The following is a 24,815-nucleotide window of genomic DNA, read 5'->3' as shown; positions in this document are numbered from 1 at the left end:
ACCCAGAGAAAACCCACGCATGCACAGGGAGAACATGCAAAACTCCACATAGAAAGATCAAAGGCCCAGGCTGGGATGCAAACCAGGGATCTTCTAGCTGCGAGGTGACGGTGCTAACCACCAAGCCACTGTGCAGCCTGCAGTTCATGTCCACTCTGTATATATTTCTAATACATCTAGCATGTAATGTTGCCTTGATTTCTCGAAAAGACCTTTTCCTGATTGGAGAATAAATATTTCTTTTGTACGTCTAGTAAGATGACGTAAAAAGTGAAAGCCATTTGTGTGAGTGACAGAAAAAAACGAAACATAAGATATGCAGAGTGTTGGATAAAGAGAGACCGACTCTGTTCACGATTAGACCGAAGGTTGGCACCTCTGACTCATGTGGCCTGTTTCATAACTCTGCTGCTGCCACGAGCCTCTTATATCATCACTTATCAGTTTAAATTGAGTAAAGATGGCTTGCTGAAGAGACGGGTGGGGGGAAGCCAGGCACAAACATAAAAGCCTTGTGTCGACATCTGCCAGCCTACCTATGCCTTCACTCTGCCTGGCAGTGCCAGCCCATTAGCATCATGTAGCTCCTGGCACCGATCCAACCAGGACAGTGCGACCTTAATCTCTTCCCCTGTCACTGAGCTCCTGACACATCTGGCCATCTCCGGATGCAACAGTCGTGCCAGCCTCGACTGCTCCCGTGTGCTCTGTGGTGGGCGTGATAATCCTTGACTGTTTTTTATAGCCTCCTCCCAACATCACTATAAGTTAACCCTTATTAAACTGCACTGCCTAATCAGCTCTGGCATTGTGACTGGCTCAAACATGCTGTAGATTACAAGGAAACGTGGCACTATTCCAAACTGATCAGAGACTCACCTTATGCCCATCCATCCATCCATCCATCCATCCATCCATCCATCCATCCATCCATCCATCCATCCATCCATCCATTCATCAGTCTGTTGATGCTTTACTATCAGCTCCGACTGAGCATTTATTTTCAAACTCTGCCCTGTTATTTAAGAATTGTGTTTGTAAATAGGTGCGATCTTGAGGAGCCAGATGCCACAGAACGGCTCCAAATCTAAAAGAGAATGTGCACAATAAATGCAGTAAACACCACCTTTGTTTATTTCTTTCCTGCAGATGTAGAACAAGTTTCCAAGATTTATTTCACCACGGATTCACCCCACTAAGTAAGTGAGGAAAGAGCCATAACTGCAATGTCAATGGTTAGCAGGACATTAAAACTGCATATATTCAGTGGAATCACCAGTTGGATATGGTAAACAGCTTTAAAAGTTTGGTGACTTTGCGACGTGTTATATAACCATCATCTCTGGTGTTATACAATTCTCCCATAGACTGCTATCCAGGACTTTAAGTAGTGAGCCTCTCATAACATCTCTGGTAAACCTCTTTCAAGTACCATTATATAGTAGTAATCACAGTATTAGGAAATTAACTGCTGAGGGGAGATTTTTAATGCAGATGTTAATTTAGAGTTTTACACGGCCACAGTCTACAGAATTGGCCTGTCAGCTTTCAGTACCTCATATACTGTCAATACATTATGATCTGGAGCACTCAATGCTGAATTAATGTCATGTGGTTTCATGTAAAAAGTACCATAAAATGTAACCAGTGGTGTAGAGATTCACAAGAAACTATACTTCCTCTTCCCTCCACCCCTGATAGACACAAATAAACCACACTGCTACTGGCAGAGACAACAGGAAAAAGCAAAGGTGGTGTTACTGTAAATCAACTTATGGGCGTTAGTGGTAGTAGGCAGAGCAGAATATGAAAAATAAGTCCCAAAATAGGCAGAACTGTAGTATGTGCTAAACAATTTAATACGAGTTTCATATTTAACAATGTGTCTGACTTAAAACACTGATTACAAGTCCTGTACTTGCATAAAAGTACTCTGTTACACATAAAAGTTTTACAGTGCCCCATGTGATTGTTATACTATTTAATAATACAGGTTATTATTACTTATGCATTAATGTAAAAGCTAGATTTTAGTGTTCTAGTTGGCAGAGGTGAAGCTCCTTTCAGCTATTTATGATGCTGATAGATAATATGCTGATTTTTGTCATCATCATTCAGTGGATTATCTGGTTTGTCAAAATTCTAAAATAGTGTAGAACTGCTATCACAAGAGTCCTACATGTTTATCAAAATAGTTGCTAATTTTCTTTCAGTTGACTGATTTGTTAATGTTGAACTGTTGAGTAGTTGAACTAATAAAACTGTGTATTTCAGTATGTTCTGTGTGCAAAAATCTAAAATTCTGAAGTAACTAAAGCTGTGAGATAAACATGGTGAAGTGAAAATTATATCTCGCTCTGAGATGTAGTAAAGGAGGATTAGAAAATGCCTTGAAATAATATACTCAAGTCAAGTAAAAGTACCTCAAATTCCACTACTGACATTACATGATATTCAATCCAAAAAGATATCTGTGGCGCAGCTCATCACTCTTGCATTTAATCCTTTTTTCTTTTGAACTAGATGCATGGAGATGCAAGATTACAATCACACCGCTGTGGTTCTTTAGCTGCCCTTGTGTTTTTTTCTTGCAAAGAGATCAAGGGAGGCAGTTTTCCTTCTCCGCCTCATTAGGATCAGATCAGCAGTCGGTTCCTTGTGGATCGCAGGGGGACATTTGAGGATTATGGTCGCTCCTCACTGGCTGTTTCTGTCAGTCTCTGCCCAGTCACTCTAGTATTTGTAGCCCTGGGAAAGGCAGCAGGAGTCACAGATGAGCAACATCTGATCCTCACTGATCATTATATGTGGGTATTATTTCCCATTTGCGTGCCTGTGTGAGATGAGTCATCGTGACAATGAGTTAGAGCACCAAAATATAGAGCCTGAAATGAGTGACTGAAATGTTACACATTAATTTAATTATTTCAAGATAAAAAAAATACAGAAATCACTTCAGCACTATAACCAATCATCCTCGGTAATGATCAGCAGTTTTGCACGAACTCGAACTGAGTGTTGTTTCTCATTTCTCGATTGAGGGCATTGAAAGTACATGATAAGATCTACGCCTTTGATCTCAAACCTACCAAGTTTTTAGATTTTGCTCATCGCAAGGGAAAACCTGCTCATATAATATGCGCTAATTATTGAAATCACACATGACACTTCAAACGTTTTACTGAAGTTGAACTTTGTTCTATTTAAAGTGCATGTGACTGCTTCTGCTTCTGAGTCCTCAAGGGCACATTAGTATAATGGTGACTTACACAGGAAACCGAAAAGGAGATAGAGCAGAGGATTTGGGTGGTGTTAAAAGCCTTAACCTCAAACTTCCGTCACCATGCTCATGTTGTTTTTCTCTTTCACGAAGATGTACTTGATGCCCAGATTAGCGACTCTTGACTTTTCTGTGCTGTTCTCTTCACTTTCTTGCCACTGCAACTTTTCAAGAAACTCAACAACAAACTAAAAGTCTGCTGCTCTAAAGCTAGAACCCCTTCTGAGAGCCAATGCAGGGTGTGTTTTAAAAATCCCCTTTATTTACTCTCCAGCAGAGTTGAATTTATGCTAGCCCCCTCTAAGACAGTCTCCTGCTCAGCCATGCATTACATCCCTCAGTTCTCATCACTTCCAGGTTTCCCTCCGTTGTTTCCCCTGTTTTTGTCACAGCATGACATACTAATCAATAAGCAATTAAAAAAAGGCAACATGGCACAGGGCTTACATTGCTTAGTTCCAGTGTATGTTTGACTATCTCAGGGATGTGGTGTAGGGAAGAGATCGCTGTTGGTGAGTTTGGGGCATTACTGGCACACTATCTGCCACATAGCAAACATAAAAAAATTAAAAAGCAGCCCAAAGATTACATGAACATAAGTCTGTGCTACTTTTAGCTTTCATGTCTGCGGTTACATTCATGATACGGAAGCATTTTTATTGAGACTCCTGCCGTATTTTCCATTTCCCTGACATTTCGATAAGTTGACTATGCAAGTTCCCCGAATAACATGCAAAGCCCCAGCTTACAATCAGTCTTAAAGGAGGGGAAGACGAGCCAGCTCAAGGTCAAACGATACTCAGCAGTAATCTTAACCAGGAAGAGGTGTTGAAACCACCCATCCTGTGCGAAGGAATGGCTGCTGCTGGTTTACAAGGAATTCACACGCAGCACCCGAACCAGTCTCGGTGTTTCCCAGCGCCTGATATTCCGTTGTCACTCGGCACTGCAGCCACCGAAGCTGTTTACAACATTATCTAGCAGAGTTGCACCGCATTGCATGACATTACCGCTCTCCCCCAATTACGGCCCAGCTTGCCGTAAGATATACACAAACCTGAAGAGCATATCAAGTATGTCACTTGACGGTTTACACCATGTTGTCTGCTGAGATGGTGGGAGTGAGTTTACGGAATTGGTTCTTTCGCCAGCAGCATCTAGTGTGTTTTTTTAGTTTTAGAGTGTGTGTGGCCTGTTTTATCACAAGCTGACACCTCATTCTATAGTCTTTTGACCCTGATAGACAGGCAGCCGTGGCAGATGTCTCCCATCAGCCGTGTCCAGTCCTCCCCCAACACCTCTGATATGACAAACCTGCCTGCCAGCCTTCCTGGATGGCTGCTGGAAAAAGGCTTCACAGAGTGTGGGTCTGTATGAAGTGAATACATGTGGACGAGAGACTGTGTGTTTGTGAATGTAGAAAGCTGTAGGATGCTGTTTATTAGCGCTATTATGCATGAAAATTCATAACGTGTGTGTTTAGATTCAATGCTTCCCAGCGTTGAAAGGACTAATTCACTGTGTCTGTGTATTGTATGTGTGTGGTACGAGCCAGTGCGTGGTATGTTTTGCATTAATGCAAAGAACAAAAAAAGGAGGAAAAAAAATCACCTTTGTTGAAGTCCAGAAACTTCTCCCCTTCTCTGCTTCTCTCCCTCCTCTCCTCCTTTCTCTGACCCTCTTCGCTTTTTACAGGCTGCCATTTCCACTAAATTAGTGCCCAGGGTTTTAATTGGAGTTTATGAAGCTCATTTATTGGTGCGAGAGTCTGTGTTTGTGTGATGTGGCATCCAGCGAGGCAGGCCAGTCCTATCCAAGCCTCCCTGCGGTTTTGCATTTCGTTTTTTTTCTCCCTTTGTTGTTTTCTCTCTCCCCCCCTTTCCTTTTCTTTTTAACGCCAGAATGTTGCTGGGCTTAACCGTACATGCTGCTGTTTTTATAGAGAATTAGCACTTCTCTACCCAGAGCTGGCTGTGTGGCTCCACACTGGAAGTGTTGCCTTTAAATCAGCCCTCCCCTTTAAAACCGCCCAGGCACGTGCCAAGAGCCACACATTTAGAATACAGAAGCTAGCATTTCTTATGGCTTTAGTCAAAGCACTCAGAGCATTAAACAACATTATGATGTTTAACGAGATAGTAAATATAGTATGTTGTTCAGGTTTCTTGTACTTGCTTGTAGAAGTGGTAATACTTACAAAATTAGCGCACATTGTCTTGATGACCCCATGATAATCTAACTTTCTCTAAATTTCTGTTTCACTTCCCCTTTCTCTCCTCCACATCATCCCCTCCGTGGCATTCCAGTGACACCCTGGAGGCTAATTAAGCCTTAATTACATTTGTTGGAATTGATTTGTGATTTAGTCTTTCCTCTGTTGTTCCAGCTCATTGGCCCCCATAGAAATGTCATTAATGCACCATTATTTTCACGGGCGGTCTAATTAAAGGGACATACTCTCTGGGTTTCCTCTGATGAGATGCTGGGAAGGGGAACATGTTGGCGACTGGCACCCTGATGATCCAAAATGGTAGACACAGTGGGAGGGGATGTGGCACAACCTTATGTGTGGGTATGAAGATGCTGTGCAGACAGACGCTGCCAGGTGGTCAGTTTGGGAGGGATGTCATGTTGCTTGACATGACATTATGACAAGACACTTGTATTTGGCTTTGATGATGTACAAAGGGAGCATTTTTATCACAGCTCTGCCCGCTTTACCCCTTTAACACTTCCAAAACGGCCTTAGAAGATTCTGCTGTTTGCAATGGCATTTTCGCATTCTGAATTACATTTGACAAGCTTTATTTTGTTTGAAAACTCAAAACCTCACAATTGAAATAGTAAAAACATTGTCAGATACCAGCACCGTAGCAACAACAGGCCCAATAGAGTCCACGCAGCAAAACTGTAGTTTCTGACCTTTACTGGTGTTCATAGTGGTACATACTATTTAGAGTGTGGTGAACACTGTTTGCAATGTAGGAATCCAACAAACAAAATGCTTCCAAAGTGATTTATTCTTTTTCTAGTAAAAGATTTGGAGGTGTTCGTTGGGAGAGCTGGATAAGAAGGTTGATACTTTTTGAAACATTCAGCTTAGCTTAGCACAGAGACTGGAAAGATGGACAGATCATTTCACCTATATCTCATTTGTTAATCAGGACAAAAAAAAAGAGACATACTGGTGCTTGGCAACCGGATTCGCACGCCATTTTTGGAGTTTCCTGCTGGTTGCCTGGCAACCTTACAATGACGTAGGTGAACGAACAGCTTGAACATGAAGACTGTGTAAACTAATGAGGCTTAGAGGTGCTGAAAGGTGTATGTTTGAACTTTGAGGTTAGCCAGGCTAGCAGTTTCCCCTACCTTCCAGTCCTTATCTAATCTAATCAGCATCCTGGAGCTTCACACTTAATGCACAGACTCGAGAACTGTATGAACTTTCTCATCTAACAGATTTTTTTCCACTGAAGTGTTGAACAATTTCTGGAAATCCTGACCTCAAAGTCACAATGATTGCGGCTTTTGACATCCAGTTCATCATGTTGAGTCCAGCTCCTGTACGTGATAACAAGAAAAGCTGACATTTGATAAGAAGAGATAGAAATGAATGGCATCCAAATATGACGCTGTCACACATTCAGCTTTATCCAATTCAGCTCTGTCTTAATGGCTGAGCTGAGTAAGTGCATCGGGCTGCTTGCAACACAACATAGCCAAGGAAGCAAAAGCACGTTTGAATCTCTTTCAGAAATAAAAAGCAGAATTTGGAGTTGGCAAGTGTTTGTGATTCTTTTAAAACACTGGTTCTTCCTAAGTGAGGCTTGTGGGAGGGAGGCAAAAAAAAAAGGGAGAGGGGGTTTTGCGGTGCATTCACATGTGGAAGCTCAAAGCAGTAACAATCTTTCCCAGCCTGCTCTGGCCTCATATGGCCTATGGTATCCTGCTAAGAGCCTCATAGCACAAGACTATTCCCTCTATCTCGCTTTCTCTGACTGCTCCTCTCTTTCTTCGCTTGCTGCCAGAGTGACTGCCTGCCTGCCACTCTCCTCTGCCCTCAATTTTAGTGCAATTCTATCAGTTGTCTGCATGTACCCTCTCTGTCTGTTATGATTGTGTATAATGGGACTCAGTCCAACATGCTGGCTGGCAGGCTGAAGGGCGTGTTGGACAACTGCTTCACAGTTGGCTAGGCTGGTGAGAGAGAGGGGAAGTACAGAGGGAAGGAGGGAGAGAAAGAAAAGAGAGAAAAAGGTGGAGGGAGGAGATAGAGAGGGAGAACAGGGAATGGGGTCACTTGAGTTTGGATATCAAACAGCTCACTCTCTCCACCCCGTTTAGTAGTCTGGCTCTTCTGCTACCTCCCTCCCTATCTCATCAACACCGCCATCTTTGGGAGTGTTACTACAAAAACAATGTCCTTCATAAAACAATCCGGCCCTGTTTCGAGTCGCGGCTTAATCATACCATTTAAAGAATGAAGATGAAGCTCAGGTGAAGCATTAAGGAAGCTTAAGTCTTGTATTTCTTTTATATGGAGCTGCCAAAGCTCAGCAGATTATATCGAATGACTGAGAGATATTTAGCTTTGTAGCTGATGCACGAGAACTGTTCTGCTTTCCTACAAGTTGCTTTGCAGGGAATACAATCTGTTGAGCGATGCATTCAGAAGTGAACTGTGTCAGGAGTATGAATTGTCCCTCATCGAGGTGTTTTTCTTTAGCTTTTTTTTGTCAGGTCCCTGTGATTGCTGAGTCATCTGGAAAAAAGCGGCGCTCTCGCATTCTTTATTCCTGGCTAATGCAGCATAAGGGAACTTCCATTTTTAGCTTTGCAGCAAATTACGTTAAGCTACAGTTCAGTGAGCCCTAATGCTTTCAAAGTAGCGAAAATCGACGGGAAGGGAGAAAAGTTTTGTGATATCTCTCAGACTCTCTCCCGGCAAGGCCTCGTTCATACTCCAACGCTGCTGCTGAGCGGGAAAAGAATGGGTTAAACCTGTCTGCGGCCCACATCTGGGAATCATTTGAAACATTCCACAAGGCTTACCACATGTTTTCAGATGGACTAAATCCTGCGAAAGGCTCGCCTGTCAGAGGTTTGAAAAAAAATCTTTTTTTTTTTTTTTTTTTTTTGCGCCAGGAGGGGAAAAAATGAGAAAGAGAAAATTAAACTGTATAATGGGTTTTCTCTTTTGCAGGTGAGATTAGGTAGGGATGTGGGTGGGTTTGCAGGGCTGTTTCGATGTTTGGTTGTAACAGTGGTGCAGCTGCATGCCAAGATGTCTTTCTCTGAGTCCTTTTGCGTGTTGGTGGCATGTTATTCGAAAGTTCTCTGAGTGAAATCTGTTTCTCAACAGCTATTTGCGGTTCAAAAGGGGCTTTGAGGCTCGACTAACTAGTTCCATGCGACTGATAGCATCTCATGTGCACTCTCTTTCTTCCTCTCACACATTTCATCTTTATTCTTCACAGTCTGGCACCATAAAGTGAACCAACGTGAACGCTATGTAGCTTTTCAGCACGCCTGTTCAGACACACTTAAACACATATTCAGCTTCTGGCAGGGTAGCTACTTCTGAGAATTCAGGTTGTGTGATATCTTCATCGTATTGTGATATGTCCCGAAAGGCTCTTTTTTAAGCACAGTCAAGTATCCTTAAGCCTTGCCCTGAAGTGCTTTTTATGGTGGCTGCTTGACGGTTTCACCATTACACTCCACTATGGATGACAAGCTAATAAACGGGAGTCACAAAGTGATGAATGGTTGGCCGGGAGTTCCAAATAAATATTTGGTTTTAAGAAGGCAACAGCAGGCTGGATGAATTATAAGTAAAGGGACTCTGTGGATGGTGACTGACCACCAAGTCTTGGCACCTTCACAGTTCTGGAGCTCCTTACACAAGGTTTCAGATCGTCTCCAAATGTATACCCAAGAAAGGCTGCCAGACGGCTGCTCTGTCTGACGTCAGGCCTGGACTCTCAGGTTGCCCCAGTGCATTGGACACCCCACTGTAATTGCCCACTGACATTTGGGGAACTGGAAATGTTTCTCTTGGGTGTGGGTGACACCCTACATAGAGAGAAGGGGGGCTCGGTCTCTGACACCCTCTTTTTTTCTCTATGAACCAGGACGTGACATGTGGTATGTGGCCCCATGCTGGGGGTGAAAGCATTGATCAGGCTGGCTAATGTTACCACACTTTGGAAATAGCACTGCACTTTCACACAGGACAGTAAATAGGCACCCGGCGTTTAGAGGCGGAAACTGAGCACCTGCTAAAGGGCTCACCAGGTGCCTTGTAAAAAGAAACATGAGAGTGACGCTCTGCTATGGTCATGTAACAATAACCATCTATATGGACTATTTTATCTCATTGTTTCTTTGAAGAGAGTGACAGGATGAAGACAGCTTGGTGAACTTTTCTGAGAGCATCTCAGAGTGTCTCTGATTTTAGTAACTCGGTAGTTTCCAGTATTTTTCAGCAGGTAAACTCTTGAATGAATAGTTTACAAGGTACTGAATATGCATTTATGTGTATTTGTTCCCAAGCGTGAGATGAGAAATTTCATCCTATTTTAATGTCTGTGAGATACTATCAAAAAGTCTGGATACTGCTCATGTCCATGGCCCTTGGGTCCAAGCAATTTGTGCAAACAGTGTCAGAATGCCTCATGCCATCATGCAATCAACATCAAGACCTCTGTTATTCACATTTCATGGTTAGGTATGCATGTACGATTTCAATGGGAGCACAAAGCAAACATCACATTCTCCGTCAGTCAACAACCGGGACGAGGCTAATCTCATTTTGAGGATAATCATTGGTGACAAGGGGTGGGTCTGCAGCTACGACCCATTGAACAAACAACAGTAAAAAAAAAAAAAAAAAAAAAAAAGTACGCAGTTTGCAAGACCAGAGAAGGTGTGTCAGTTCACGAGTTTACCAAAAGTGTGCCTGTTTTTTATTTGTTTGGTTGTGCACTGTGAATTTGTCCTCGAGGATCCGACGGTAATGTCCTGACGGCATCAGAAGGAGAACATTCCACACAAACAACCTGATCTGTGCACAATGACGTGGGTGAAGCAACACCGCTGTGTGCCACAGTGTAATGATTACATGAAGGTTTTTTAGCCACAGCAATGCAAACATCATATCCCACCAGCCATACTCACTAGATTTGGCTCGTTGTGATGTATTGTCTTGTTGTTTTGACACAGTTTGGGAGATTCAGCAGCTATCGCTATTGGTGCTTGACATGGTTACATAGCAGAAGCTTTAGGGAGCTTTCCAAGCATGGCAGCAGTGCTGAGAGTACTGTATGGCTGCAGAAGCAGACCCCTTTAAAGCCAAATTTTAATCAATTGTCTGAAGTTTTTAATTGCACCTTGTAAATAATAAGAACAGCAACTTATCAGCTTAGCATGAAGACTACAAATAGAGGGAAGCAGCTATCCTTGCACTGTCCAAATCTAAGATAATCTACCTACCATCCGTGGCAGAAATTCCAGAAAACCTTTATGAATAAGAAATAATCTAGCACATAGCCTCTCATCAAAGTAAAACTTAAGTTAAAACCTACGGTACTTTTTTGGATTAAACAAATATGATATATCACGCTAAATAGATCATCCATTTATTATCTTTACAGTGTGCCAACATGTGGATTTGGTTAGTGTAGGATGTGTCTAAACTTGCTTTATCAAAGTGCTTCCAGTCTTCATGCTAAGTTGAATGGGTGCTACCTGTGGCTGTAATAATTCTGTCCATCATTTCGTGTACTGAATATTTTTGTTCACTTAAATTATCTGTTATCTACTGTGGGATCGCTGTCATTGGCTCCCTCTTGTCCCTTTGGTTTGGGTAGTACTAAATTCAGCTATTCCAACCTGAAACACTGCTGTCTGTGTGGAAAAGTTCTGCAAACTCCAAAGGTAGACACGCATGTTCTGGATTCCTACTGTAGTTAACCCTTCAAGCTACTGTCCGACTTCTCCGTCACTCCTTGCTGCTCTTTAAAACTCTTGAGAGCAGCATTAGAAATGTTAGATCTTCCGAGCATATCTAAATTGTGATTTTCTGTGTCTGTACAGTAGCCAGACACAAACTTCATGTGTGTCTTACGAGTCACTGTGTCAGGTCAGACGAGCCGAGGGTTTGCATGCACGCAAGGGAAGCAATGTAAAGCATGAAATGGAACACGCATCACATGGCTTTTCACTATGCCTGACATGCATCCAGTACATGCTGAAATGCAGTCTATAAGTGTGTCACAGGGTAGAAGTTAGCTATACCAGACAGGAGAGCCGTTAAGATTCAGCTCCAGTAACTTCCAGGGTAAACCTGGCTACAGGCAGAGGATGCAGCTGGGCTAAGGAGACCCCAGAGGCCTCACTATCCAACCTAGAGATATGTAGAGGAAACACAACGCTTCACAGTACAAATCCCCACACTGCAGCTGAGTGAACGAGGGCCAGCCCGTCCAGTCTACATGAACACATGCTATACACACACACGCATGCCGGCCTGCAGTTCCACCTGTCAGAAGGCAGTGAAAGAAGACAGCTCCATCTCTTCAACCACTCTGTTATGACAGCAGCTACTTCCACCACTGCATACTTTGGGTACTTGACGACTCCCTCAGTCCGCGGCAGCTCGCATGCCTGTGTGTCCCATGTCACAACCAACCCCCCTCAGCGCTGCATTCCTCACTTGTGTGCTGATGTGTGACAACTGACACAGTTTAGTGCCACTCACGGCTTTTGTGTAGGGAAGCCTTCAAGGCAGCAGGGGAAACAAGGAGGATACTGACGCTGGCGCTCCCTCTGTAGCGATGTCAGTACTTCCAGAAAAAGATGAAATGCAACCGAGAAGGTGGTGCGGAGGCAAAATATGTCACTAGCTGTCTCGTGGCCTTTTGTCCTAGCTTATGGGACATGGAGTTTCACATCTACCACCTGTCACAAACTTTGCTTTCTGGGGTGGAAAGCTTTTGAATATAGCAGTCAAATCCTGGAGACACAAGAGATGCTGCGCCCCCCCCCCCCCCCCCCCCCCCCGGCACACAAATCCCTCACACATAAACATGCTCACAGACCCAAGCATTTCTGTGCACCTACTATTGTCTGCACACACATAAATGCACACTTTAGGGCTACAAATGACAGTTATTCTACTATGTAAGTAGCCTATGTATGCATGTATGGAGGCATATGTATTTTCATTAAACAATTAAAATTAATTGCTTGTAAAGACAAATATAGATACATAGAAATACAAGATGAAGGTCTTGATACTTTTGTGGCTGTAAAGGATTCATTGGTTATGTTCAGTATACACAAAGGAACACTTTTATCATCAGTATTATGTTTGTCATATTACACAGCATTTTTTTGTGAGCTGATGAACAGGTTGTTCAAATAGATCTCTTCATAAAAACTTGTGGCCAGTGCTGCACACACTTTATGGGCATATTCTTTGCATGAAGAGCTTTTGTGTATAGTGTATAATTGCTGGTAAAAGTGCAGCAGTGATGGTTCTAGTACGGCAGAAATGAATATTGGTCAACTACACATGTAACAGTTTCATCCATTTATTTTTAATCAACCAATAGATCATTTTCATCTGCATTTCCTTCACAAGTCAAGGTTAAAAACGTACAAACACATCCAAGAAGTATAGTGGAGGAGGTTTACCATACAATAATGGATCACATATAACACATTACATGTCTTTTAAGGTTTAGATCATAGGATAATGCAAAAATCAGCAAAGGCGTGTAAAGTGAAACGCAAAATAAGTGAGCAGACAGTTGGGTTGCTTTCAGACAAACCTAATTTGGCGTTAAAGCTACTGACTGCACTGTCTCTCTTTATGCGATCAGTTAGAGCTTTCGTCTGAGTGCTGGATTAAACAGAAGCTGACTGCCCAAACGCACTGTGACAAAAGGGTACAGCACGACATGTGATGGAAGATATTTTAGAGGCTTTAATGGTGTTCTCAGTAGGACAGACAGGCATAGTCATGCAACAGAGGAGGGGCGAGACTGTTTAAAAATTTATGCAAAAGACGCATATTTGAACAAAAATCTGAGAACTCTCCAGTTTCTCTTGGGTCCTGTTACCCTCAAATCCAGAAGATTTCTATTGCTGAAACACGTCTTTTTAGGGTGATGCTGTAAAAATCCACCACATATGTTCTCTCGTTTTGAACTGAGTGCATTCTTACTTTTTCTGTTTTTTATATATTTGTCCTTACAAAAAGTCAAGTTTTTGCCAAAATTCCACACATTTTGAGGCTTCTGTTAAATTTGTATTGCTGTGTTTTCCTCTGGCTCGCTACATTGCATGTTGCAACCTTGTCTTTGGTTGCATTAGTTTAAAAATATGACCAGTTACATAACCAGACATTCACTGGAGACATCTCTGACTGGAACCTCATATTAAAGGTTGAGGGTAAAGTTTTGCAACACATTGCCCTACAACTGTGCCTTTGGCTGCAAGACTGGAAATAGAAAAGGGGGGATTTTCGTGCATTGGTGAACATAAATGCAACTAAGCAAACTGTGTGCTCTTCTTCTTTGGCTCACTTGATTCCAGCAGCAGCAGCAGCAGCACATCTGGAGGGAGCAGGACATCCACTTTTGAGGACTGGCCCCCGTAAAAGGAAAGGGGCGGGCTCAGGGCTGGCTTGGATTTCACAGCCAGAGAACGTGACTGCAATGGTTGCCTTTGCTGTGCCAAACTTGCCCGCTCTCTGAACGCGACCCGCTGCCTTCATCAACCCACAGGTTTTTTTTTTTTTTTTTTGCACCCCGGCGGGGCTACTTTCACTTCGAGGGGGGCAGTTGAGGAGCCGCCGCCGCGCTGGAGGTCGGAGAGCAGAAAACTTTGCCCGCGGAGAGATACAGCTGCGCGGCTCAACTTCCACCAGCGAGCCCGAGGGAGGCGGGGAGGAGGAGTCAACAGGTCCCAGGTATTGCCGTACACTTGTCATTGACAGCTTGTCAACATTTGACAGCATGCGTCCAGGTGTCCGCCTCTGTGGAGGGGTTAGCCGGGGACCGAACCCACCGGAGCCCCCTTTCACCTGGGGCGTTTTGAATGCGTCATGCCCCGGTTATACCGTACGCGGGTGTGACAGGTTTTTAACGCCGCTTATTCACAGAAACACACCGAATAGCAGGAAAGCTACAACTCCGGCTAACTTATTTGCTCGTCGCACAGCGGAACATAAACTACAAATTGTTTTTTTTTTTTTCAGCGACGTTTTATTCACGGCGTCTGTTACGGTCAGCTAGCATGCCAAGCTAGCGCGTCTCGGTGAAGGTTGTAAACACACCGGGACACATTTCGGCGCTGACACCCGACAGGAAACAACCAGCAGAGACACACTGAGAATACACTAGCTTAACAGCATTTTTTTTTTTAAAGTGCCGAAATGTGGAGTTAGAATCCGGTAAAGCTGTGCCGTTTCTGCACCGAGAAGCGGCTAGCGGTGGGACTAATGAATGGGGAGAAATGTGGCAGATTTCGGTCACTTCTTGTTTGGTTGCGGGCTTCAGGTAAACTTTGCTCGAGTGCAGAAATAATCGTGTGTGGAGCCCACTTCCTCGGTGTGCAGATGGGCAACCACCGCTTGCATTCCTTTTCCTGAGCTGCAAACTTGATGACCTCGACGTGCTTTACTTCTGACACACACACACACACACACTATTATTATATATATATGCAGTGTTGAAGTATGGTGGCAAACTGACAACATATCTCCCCCAATTTGTTAACACCCCCGATTATCCCCTCCTGTCAAAGATAATGTGCAGATTTGAAGTGTCTGCATCTCCTCAAAACGAAATGTCAGGAGCTACATACCCTGCAGCATCACAAACCTGCAGTGTTACCTTGTAAAATGTGTAAAACCACACATTACAGTGCTCATTATCCAACGTGCAAGGCTGTAACAAGTGCTGCCTGGATGTTTCCTTTTTCTCGGAGCAGCTTTGTTCGTTTGGCACAGTGTGATTTGTTGATTGATGCACATTTTATGATGCTTCACTAAACTTCCCTGATTTTTATTTTTTTTTAAATTTACGACCAGCTGGAGGGAAAAGATATCCGACCTTTCCGGTGACAATTTGTGACATTCACAGCAACATGCATTAGAGGAAGAGTCACTCAGTGGGAAATCTGGTGTGTCTGAGGGTTTTCCCACCCTTTCACCTTCTCTTTTGGTGTGATACACATTATATGTTATGCCCTCGTCATAATTTGGAAGGCTTGGGCTAAAATCCTTAGTTGTTTTTCTTGCCTGGTAAACTGTCATGTTTGGTAATAATTTTGATAACAACCTTTAGACACTTGGTTAAAGTTTTAATCTGCCCGTCTCGTGATACCTGATCTCTTGTCATTCTCATCATTGTGTTCTAAAAATATAGTTCCTGATCAGCTGTGAGGTCACCTGACAGATACGACCTAACATAGTAAGAGAGTTTCAGACAACGATGTCCTTAAATCATTGTTGGCAGCAGTCTAATGTTTTCGTTTTGCTGCCTGCTAACAGAACAAATGAAACTTTAGGACTGTTGCTCACTAGAGCTGCAGCGATTGTCAACTCTCAAATTAATCGGCAAACTATTTTCATGACCAATTTATCAGTTTGAATAATTTTTCTAAGGAAAAATGCTTCCTAAATGTGATTATTTTCTTGTTTCTTTACTTATCTAACTGAACATTTTTGGGTTGTGGAAAAGATAAGACATTTGAGGACACTGATCGACATTTTTCACTACATTCTGGCATGTTTTAAACCAAACAACTAATTGATTAATCAAGAAAATAGACAGATTTATTAATTGGCTTGAGTAAAGATAAAAAATAAAAAATCCTCTGATTCCAGCTTCTTAACTTTGAATGTGGTCTGGTTTCTTTTCTCCTCTATGACAGTACACTGAGTTTCTTTGTGTTGTGCACAAAATAATAGATTTGACTTAGTAATCTTGTGCTTTGGAAACCTTTAATGATAATTTTAACTATTTCCTGACATGTTATAGACCAGACAGCTAATTGATTGATTGAGAAAACAAAAATAATCAAGGAAATAATTATTAATTGCATCCTTATTTGTCTCAACAGTCTATTACAAACTGTAGTGTATGGAAAAGTATTTTTCTAAATGTTGACCTGCCCAGTGTGTCAGCATGAGTGTCTTCTGTGATACCATCAAACCCTCTCCGACGAGCATCAACGGGAAGTTGGTTTTGTCCTCGTGTGAACAGTGTCAGTTGATGTACTCGCATGCCTCAGTTTCACACGGTACTAAATGTATCATCAAGGTGGAGGCAGTGGCACACTCACTTTGCCACCTCGCCTCCTCCACCCTCTCAGCGCGTCCCTCTCCTTCCTTTGCAGATTGCAAACTCAACTGCAAATACACACTGGAATTTTAAAAAAATTTTTATCTCTGTGCAGTAGTAGTGAGTCAGTAGCTGCTAACTGTGAGTTTTATTTGTTACGTTTGATGACAGTTTTGCTCATCACCTGCGGAACAAATGGATTTTCCAGTTGAGAAGTGATGAGTGTTTAAAGGTTGTTTGGATTCTTCATATTTGAGGATATTATGTGTCTGTTTTTTCTAATACATTCACTACATCTATCCAAATTCTATATTATTCTGCTTCTGTCTGGACTAACGGCGTAAAGAGGAAAAAATTGTGACATTTTTTGCAACCTGTTTTCATCTTGCATTATTTTTTTTCCACTCCTTTGTTCTAGATGGTACCATCTGTACAACACATTGGGTTTAATAGATGTTATTAAGGTTGGCGTATTGGAAGCAAGCAGGAAACATTTCAAAACAAGATTTGAGAGATATACTTTAATTTTGGCTTTGGACCTGGCTGTCTCTGAATAAATCCTCATTGTGTCAGGTGGTTTAGTTTAGTCTGTATGGGTCTACGCTACAGTCCCGCCACAGCAGCATGCTACCCGGTTGTTGACAGCCAGGCTGACTCACCAGACTGTGGTTGTGCAGCATAAACTCATCAGGCGCTGACAGATGAGACATGCTCCCCACAATGGCAGGGCACCCTGGAGATGTCACCCAGTGCTTATTTAACGGTAAACACCTCTACCCTGTCCCACCCACACACATTGTGAGATTTTGACTGCTGGTGGCTCTGTTTTTGGTGTAGGAAATACTTAACGTAAAAAAAACATGCTGCAGAATTAGAGCTTCACGCAGTATAAATAGGAAATTCCAGTTAGGTGGGTGGTTTTCTTTAGAATTTGTTTTGATGTGCACGTGTGTGAGTTTACTACCTACAAAGAATAGGCCAGCAAAAAACATCTCTGATCATAACAGAGAAACAGTTACCCCTGCAAACAGTAGAGGAGTCCAGTGGAACCATACAGTGCAGCTTTACACTAATAAAACCAGCCTTGACCCAAATGAAACCGGCTCAGTCTGTCGGAATAAGTAGAAATAAATTGGGATATTACAGTGGTTTTGCTGTGGTGCCCAATGACGTAGTCATTGCCTTTGGGACTGGGGCGAGTGTGGGAAAAGCGGGAGAGAAGAAGGGTGGGAGCCGATACCAGGAGAGAGTGTAGCCGAAGCCGAGTGGGATTTTTTTCTTTTTTTTTGGAGGGGGAGTGGAGCTGCTGTGATGTTGGGATGTGGGAGCTCCACTCACGCTGGCCGGCGGCAGTTAGACAAGGCTGCTTTTGCATACTGATTCCTTGTGTTGTGGTTTCCACATAGCAAACTGAGCTGCCTGGCCCTGCCAGTTGTGTGAGGGTTAACTCACCCCTCCCCTTCACACCGCCTGCTTTTATTCCTCTTTTTATGGCTTTGATGGTATTAAATAATCTTTACGTGTCAGAGTGCACAGCTCCCAGTGTTCATGTTGGGAGAGAGAGAGAGCAATTAGGTCAGAGTGGTAGAATAACTTGCTTTCATCCCAGCCTTAAAGCGGCAGGGTACCGCACTTCAACTTGCTTTTATATTCACCTCAAACCATCAGAGTGAGATTTTCGAAGAGGTCCAATGCCAGTGAGGTTATCAAAGCACTCAGAGAAAGAACTTTGTGCCGCTCAGTTGTATAGTCTCATAATACGATGTCCCAGAATGGATCATCAGTTGTGATATTTTAGGTTCCTCGCTATGTTAATTTGCCTGAAGAATCAGGCCACGTTTGTCTCCTTTCTTCCTAATGAGGCTGAGCTAAAGACCCATATAACCTATTATCCTGGTTATTGATTTGGAATGTGTTTTAAGCTACACGTTGTTTTAATAGACCTTGAAATCACTAGGTATTTCAAGTTGAGTTGTAGTGCTGCTTTTCTTTCTTTAAAGACAACAACTCTTTAAAATTACACAATACAACAATAAAATTAAAGTCTTGTGTTTCCGTTTGACATAGTTTCACATGATCTGTGTTGTGAAGTTTCCCTTTCCTTTGTTATCCCATGTTTGAGATTGCATTTCTACCGACTGGCATGTGAGCGTACTGGCCCATGTCACAACGTTTCATTGCCCTTGTCACAGAATTTCATACTATTTTCCACACTCATTTTGTACCTTGGCTTTTTACGAAAGTGTCTCTGCCCAGTCGGACAGTCCCCCGGCGTGACGGCTGACATTTCCAGTGAAAGAGGCCTATTGTTGGTTCTTAATCCCCCTCCGCCCTCCTCTCCATAAAACAATGGTATCAATTGCTTCCACTGAGTACATCCACAGCTCTGAGTGAGAGACAGGCTGGCCAGGCCCGTTGGCGAGCCTGCCAGTCGTCCTACCAGGCAGCCAGGACGACCTCTTCGTTCCCAGTGATAGCTCTGTGCCTGAGCTCACAGGTTCCTCTTCAGACATCTGCACTTCTATTACGTCTATAGCATGAGAACCAGCCCATGATTGTGGCTTCACTGCCACCTTGTAAATGCACAAATAATAGCTTGTGTATATATTTATTTTCCCAGGGAGACAGTGGAGCAGACCGATGGCTTCGACCCCCCCCCCCCCCTTAATGAATGGTCTTCATTCTATTTTCCTTCATTTTCCCCAGGACACTGCCATTAACTTTGACAGATGATATGTTCTTTCACTGAAACAGTGATCCTGAGCGCACTGTCACTGGAAATTGGATTCGCACACCCACCCCCTTTACTCCTTGCCTTTTCTCCTTTTCTCTCCATCCTCCCTTTTCCTGTTGCTCTCTCTCAGCCTGCACTGAGGGACATGCTGTTAATATTCCTTTTAGAGCTGTGCTGTACAGCCGAGCTGCCAAGTTAACCCTCTGCTGCCAGGAGTCAGACAGCTAGCTAGATAGCTGGTGTCACTTACACAGATGTCTGACTAGCCAGTATGTCCTCAAGTGATTCTTGATAATACCAGCGCTACTCTGTGCCAAGTGTGTGTCTGCAGTCAGTTATAACACTGTAGTGATTTCTGATTGTCTGTTGAGAATAAGAAAACCTTCCGTTTTCTTATTGACTCTGGTGTGATTTTACATGATTTGATGGTAGGATGTTACAAAAAGACTGCTCAGATGCCAGATAGAGAAAATACACGTGTAGTAGTCGCTATGGTTTGCCTCAGATTGTTGCAGCAACTTTGTCATTTTTCATTTTTTTTCAAATTTGGAGATTATTATCCTCATTATCTGTTCAGTGAAATACTAAAAATTGTGTATCCCAGCTTCCCAGAGTTCAAGATTACATCTTGCTTTGTCCAAAATATAGTCAGAAACCCAGGGATACTAAGATTCCAACACTAACAACAGCAGCAGGCTTTATCAAACAAATGCTCTCCAGATGACAGCATCAGTATTTGATGGCTGGCCTGCTCCCCATCATAACAAACCTCATCTTCCTCACTAAGATACTTGACAGCTCCTCTGTCATTCCTAGTCAGCTATAGGGAACGTGACATTCCAGTCTGCTGTGCCGTGACCATGCCCACTTTCAAACCACTACACAAACCAAAGCATCTTAATGCTGATTTCAGTGGAACAAATCCTCTCCATTGTGCCTCCTGTGTGGGTGTATGTGTCAGTTGACAGTGTATTACCCAGCTGCTGCGGTTGCAGCTGCTTGCACATTAGCTCAAGTTGCTTGGCCACATTTATCAGTGTGAAGAGAACACCACGGTGGAGAGATAATGGTCCTGAACAAAAGATGATACCACTCTTGCTGCTGCTAGCACCAACAGCTAGCTCCTCGTACGTGCCTCGGCACATGGCATCGTTATCGTACTGTTCTGCTGCCTTGGCTTGTGTCCACCAAGTCTACGTAGCTAGTGAGTCACTTCTACTTATTCTGTCTCCATGCACTGTCATCACAGTGCGGCCAGACCCAGTGAAGAGCCATCGCAAGAAATCACTGCTGAAACATTGCAGTACAACGACTTTCAGATTACCGGTTTTCTGTGTTTACAGCTGAAGAAGGGAACATGAAGCCAGAAATATTCAAAAAGTGTGCAGCAAGAAATTATTAATGTACAGTTATTCAAATTTATCTTCCACGTCTTATTCCTATAGGATCTAATGGACTTTTTGATGTGTTGGTAGTTTATACATAAATATGCTGCATGGACAGTGCATGTGAGGAAGGCATCTCAGAAATGCACCCAGACCAGCAGACTAGGCCTCAGCCTGCAGATTTTTGTCACAGAGACAGCATAACCTGTGGTTGTAAATGATATGCACTCAGTCAGCGTGACTGTGAGACGCTATCAATAATGGCGGATCCTTTGATTGGTTTTGTACTTCATTTCACGTCAACATAATTTCCATTTTTCTCGGCTTTTTGTGTCGCAGTAATAATTCTGTAATATGGCGCACCAGGCAGCATATGGCTGCCATTTATGATCAACAGCCACTGTAAAGAGGTGACTAGAATATGCAAATGTCTGCATGCTAATGGAATAGTAATGTAATGAAGTGCGTTGTATATGGCCAATAATGAGCTCTGGTTATTGAGTGTTGATGGCTTCTTCTCAACCAGCCTTTGTTGTTTCACAAGCTGCAGCTTTCTTGTTTGTTCTTCGTGGCACACAAACACATCATCACCCCCTCCAAAAAAAGGTGCACACAAAAAGACGAGCACACTCACACAGACTTAGATACATGAATGTTGCTTTCTTATTGATTCATGGCATTGGGTGTAAAACATATTGATAAATACCTGGAGTACTTGCCCATTGAAACTGTGAAACTAAATTGGGCAGAACTGAGACAGATGCGGTGCAGTAAATTAAACAAGCAATCTTCTCTGTTGGGTGACAGCACAATGGTGATTAGGGTTTCATGTGAGCTGCCCTACATTATTTATGGCTGTGCTGTGGGCTGCCTGCAGTTGAATAGACCCACAGTCCATTGACTGGGCATATTATGGGAGGCTGACTCGTAGCGGGAGGGGGAGTTAAAAATGGCTTTATTTCCTCTCGAGGAGGTCCATTTTCATCTAAATGAAGGTGGAAGCCCCAAGCGTGTTGTTTCCAGGCCCCGCATGTGTGAAATGTGTTGACTGTGTTCCAGGAGGCTTCTCTGCACCACTCTACTTCGTGTTCCAGGGTGATTTCTGCAGAACCTCTCATTTGTACACATCAGCCATTCCTAGTTGTCTTAGTCACTGCCTACTCAACCTAGTGCCAATTGCCAGTTCACACACTGGCTGTTCTTTTGCCCGCAGTTGTATTCAGGGATATTTGTTTAGCACCAGATGTCATTCATTACTGAGTATCTGATTACGTAATTGTATTTTTCTGTATAATACAATCACTGCTTTCTTTGAATAGTTTTTTTTAATGATAGTTTGTGGTCTGAATTGTTTTGTATTGCATCAACGGAGCAAAGCATGCGTATCTCTTGTGGCAGGAAGGTTTGGACAGGCTATAGACATTCTCTCTTCATCCACCACATGAAAGACATTGAGGTTCAAATGCAGTTTTCTGTTGACAGCAGAACTTTAGAGGTGTTTTTCACCAGCAAACTGGCACCAAAATAGAAGCAAAACAAGTTGCTCTGCTTACTGCTGTGTGTTTGCATAACATTCATTGAAAAACACACCTGTTTATTTGGTCGGTTCCCTCACTTGCAGTGCCATGATGTTTGTTTTTCTCTAGTGTTTAAAGAACTACAATAGACTTTGATTAACAAATGATTGGAAAGGATGAGAAAGGGACTTAATGTGATGCATTAAAAAAATGCCTGAACCATCCTGCAGATCACCCTGAGATGCACCGAAGGTGGTACAAGCTTGCGACAACCACAAACTGTGACTTTAGTTCAGCAAGAATGAGGAAACACTTGGCCGTCCTTCCTAAAAACTTCCACATCATAACAGCACTGATTGCCATGAACCCGTTTCAGTCCAATGCCGATTTTCTTCTTAACCCAATTGACATGCCTATTAATACCAGTAAGTTTATTTATTGATAATAGTTTCTTTGTATATATAATGTAAGGCCCAACATGGTGGGAGGAAAGCCAAGCACAACAGGATGTGGTAGTAAATCCAAAAAACGGATCAACACAGTCAAAACTAAATATTGAAGAGTCGCAAAAGAACTCAAGGACACTTAATATTGAATGGTTTGTGCAGCTACCTTGTGATGCATTTCTAGTTGCAAACCTAAGTCCCTGCAGCAAACACTGGCTTTCTGTGTCAACAGAGGGATTTCTGCCACACTCAAGGACTGTAAGCCAGAGATAGACTTGACTCAAAGACTGCATTGTTCTACCTCATAAAGACAGATATTGAAGAGGTTTTTTTTTCTGTGGAAGGCGCACAAACACATTCCAATATGGCCTTAACAAGCATGTTGTATTTACATCAACAACACCGAATAGTTGCATCCCGTTTAGGTTTGCCAGCTCTCAGGGCTCACTCGTATGCTCTGCTGGGACACATGGATTGAAATGAAGGTTGCCAGTAACAGTTTTCCTGCCTTGACATTTTAAAGTGTTGACTTTGGAAAAAAATAAAAAATAAAATAAATCGGTTCAAACCTTGGGGACGATTTCAATCAGCCTGTGTCTCCTTTTCTTAAGCTACTCACTGTCTGGCCATCACTGAGAGCACAGAGGTGACTGGATCGGTTCAGCAGTGAATACGAGCAGTGGTGGAAGTAAGAATGTGAAAAATGAAGAGAAAAGTATTTGCAGAGCATTTGGAGCTCTGCCCATTGTCACACCTATGCACATGTGAAAACGCTGCCTCGCTGCCTTCTGAGTTCACCTTTTTCCCCCCAGCATTACTGGGTTCACTGAAGCTAATTGTGTTCAGCTCATTGTTTGATTGTTTAGTCAGTTATATTTATCTGTCAACTTAAAAAAAGAAGTCAACTACAGTGCTGATGATGGGATGTAATAAATTATTGTCTTTTTACAGCTTGTAGTGTTTTTTCAGGTCATCTGCTCATTGAGTGACAAAGTGAAAACAGGTGTGGATTTTTGCATTGTAAGAAGAGTGCAATTGTTGTACATATCTGAAAGATATACTTTTGTAATGGCGATAATAAACATCTCTTTTGTTTGTTAGTGCAGAGCCTTTGTGATTCTGTTTGACTTAACTCTGTCCTGACTGGTGGGCAGCACCAAACTATGAGGCTGTGCGTAAATGGTGTGCATTACATTTCAAGCTGTTTTTGGGGATCTTTCCTTGGATTATTTGTAGCCTCTATTCCACCATATTCTTACCTAGTAAAGCTCTATTTTCATCTTCGAATCCCGCCTTCAGATTTTGCTTTGTGCAACATACATTCAGGTTTTTCAGTGCCTGTTAGGACTGAATAATAATTCGATTTCAAGGCTGCATTTTTATTGCAAAGGCTGCAATTTAGAATATACAAGGAGCCCTATTAAATAATAAAAATAATTCAGTTTTAATTAATTTGGTTTGATTGAAACGTTCAGGCATTGTTTATGGTTGCCCATTCATCAGTGAGCAATCATTGATTCAACTGGCATAAGCCCATTGTTATTATTTAATAGCCAAACCTCGTACATTTTGCCGCATGTCTGTCCTGTGGTTTAAAGCGTTGAATCGATGGTTTACATCCTCATGTTTGACAGTCATGCATTTGATCTTGTGGTCATGCTCTGTAATTAGTTTTAAATATATCCCACAGAATATTGGAGTTGAACCTAATTTCAGAAAATTATCTTGCAATATCTCACCAAAAAATTGCTCTTAAATATTTTTCCCAAATCGTTCAGCTAAAGTACCTGCTGACATCTTTTGCTCTCCAGCTGATGAAAAGGATATGACAGACCCACTGTGCATTTCATTCAGTTTCAAACCTTGGATAATGTAGAAATCTCCTATAAAAATGCCTGAAAATAATGGTTTGCTTCATTTGGACCGTCTGAATGCTTGAATGATTGGACAGATTATGAGAAAGTCTTCTCGTGACTCTGAAGTTTGTGTAACTGAAAACTGTAAATCGTTTCAGTACGTTGGAGGTGTGGGACATGGAAATTAGATTCTTTCTCTAATTTGTGTTTTGTTTGTGCACTTCACTTGCACTAGAATCATT

At 42.5% G+C, this 24,815-nt stretch overlaps 1 protein-coding gene across 5 annotated transcripts in view; it reads left to right on the top strand.

Moving 5' to 3' along the window:
* Positions 1–13,970: 13,970 nt before the first annotated feature.
* raraa (retinoic acid receptor, alpha a) overlaps positions 13,971–24,815 on the top strand; it is a 162,367-nt gene continuing 151,522 nt past the window's right edge. For all 5 annotated transcript variants that reach the window (XM_055004885.1, XM_035955475.2, XM_035955476.2 and 2 more), the window contains exon 1: positions 13,971–14,258. The gene's annotated coding sequence lies outside the window, so the exon portion shown is untranslated. The remainder of the gene's footprint in view (positions 14,259–24,815) is intronic.

This window comes from Amphiprion ocellaris, chromosome 18 (genome assembly GCF_022539595.1).
Source record: "Amphiprion ocellaris isolate individual 3 ecotype Okinawa chromosome 18, ASM2253959v1, whole genome shotgun sequence".
Lineage (NCBI taxonomy): Eukaryota > Metazoa > Chordata > Actinopteri > Pomacentridae > Amphiprion > Amphiprion ocellaris.
The sequence above is the reverse complement of the archived record's forward strand: the minus strand, read 5'-3'. Positions and strand labels throughout refer to the sequence as shown.